The sequence below is a fragment of the Typopeltis vanoorti genome, chromosome 14 (genome assembly GCF_054136105.1).
Source record: "Typopeltis vanoorti isolate ZY-2024b chromosome 14, IOZ_Tvanoo_1.0, whole genome shotgun sequence".
Classification (NCBI taxonomy): Eukaryota; Metazoa; Arthropoda; class Arachnida; order Uropygi; family Thelyphonidae; genus Typopeltis; species Typopeltis vanoorti.
In genome coordinates this window covers 27,572,119-27,573,619 of record NC_143562.1, presented here as the reverse complement: position 1 = coordinate 27,573,619, position 1,501 = coordinate 27,572,119, and positions in this window count along the sequence as shown.

Sequence of the window (1,501 nt, the reverse complement as noted above, 5' to 3'; positions counted from 1 at the left end):
ACCAATTAGAATCAATCCAACATTGTGTCACGGACGCATGGAAAAAAATAATATTAAGCAACTTTCAGAGAAGTCTCATCTTCTGGATCTGCACTTCTCAAAGCAGTTGAACTTTATCGAATTTGATGAAGACAGTGGATTTTTCGTCAGAAACCACGGTAGAAAATTCTCCAACAGCAAAAATAAATTTAACCAAAAGAAGAGTTACATGGACTGGCGTTTCTTATTCCAGTTTCAATGGAACTTCTTAAGTGACTATTGCCAATTAGGTTATATTGCCAAGTAACAGAGAATAAGCAGGATATTCGCAGATGAGTGCCTTTAAGGAAAGCCATTATCTCGTTATCTAATGGAACATCTGTTTGGTTGATTGTCTGTCGGGTATAAATCATTCTCTTCCCATACGACTTATAGGAAGGTCGTATTGTTTTGGACAGAAAATTTCGATTCGCCGAGTGATACATAACTACTTTTAAAAAGGCATCAACCCTAATGGTAAGTCATTCTCTTGTACGTCACCAACTTAGGAGTTCCAAAATAGACCTCTCTTATGTAATTCTTGGAATTTCCAATTTATAATCGGAACTGTCAAGCATCCTAGACTAGTGGTTTTCAAACTGTGGGGCATGCCCACTATGGGGGAGAGATCCTATCTAAGGAGGCCGGAGTCATGAGCAGTATTATTGTTGTTCGAGCACAACTCCCACGTGCACTTCATGTTGTTTATAGCATTAAGTATTATTACTGATGATGAAGAAAATGCGCTATGTTTGTTTTCATAGAAATACAGTTGCAGATAGCATGAAACTGAATAAATTGAGACATCTTCAAAGTGTGCGTGCAAAATATGCCGGGGGGAAAAAAAAAAAAAAAAAAAAAAAGATAATTTTTCGAACACCACATCTTAAACATTAAAAGGATTTCTTGCATTGCTGGAATTGCTTAAAATCCGCATTTGGCAATTCTAGGAGAAACGTTGGTGCTACGTTTTGGTGGAAACGATACTAGGCAATTCATATGTAGAGCGACTTTGAATGGTTCTACTCTCCCATAATACAATGGTAAGAAGAAGAATCTCGCTTTTGTCTGAAGACCTCTGCAATCAATTAAATGAAAAACTAAAATCTTCCTATTTTGCATTGCTAGTCGATGAATTATTTCATCGACTAGCAGTACAATAGCTTTGACTACATCATCAACATTGCTAGTTGATGATGTAGTCAAAGATGCTCATCTGATTACATATGTGGGATAAGTTGTAGATACTCTTGTTTAAAAAAAAAATTATTTTGCCATATCACGAGAAATTTCCAGTGTAATTGACGGATTTTTAATGAAAATGGAATAACTTTTAGATATCCTTGTGGAACTCTGCACTGACGGAGTGTGGTGAATATTATCAGTAAGGAACGCAGCGGGGAGTGTGCAAGATTATATATATATATAAACAAGATGCCTCTTTAAAAGACTGAAAACCACTTCCTAGACCATGAATTATCGA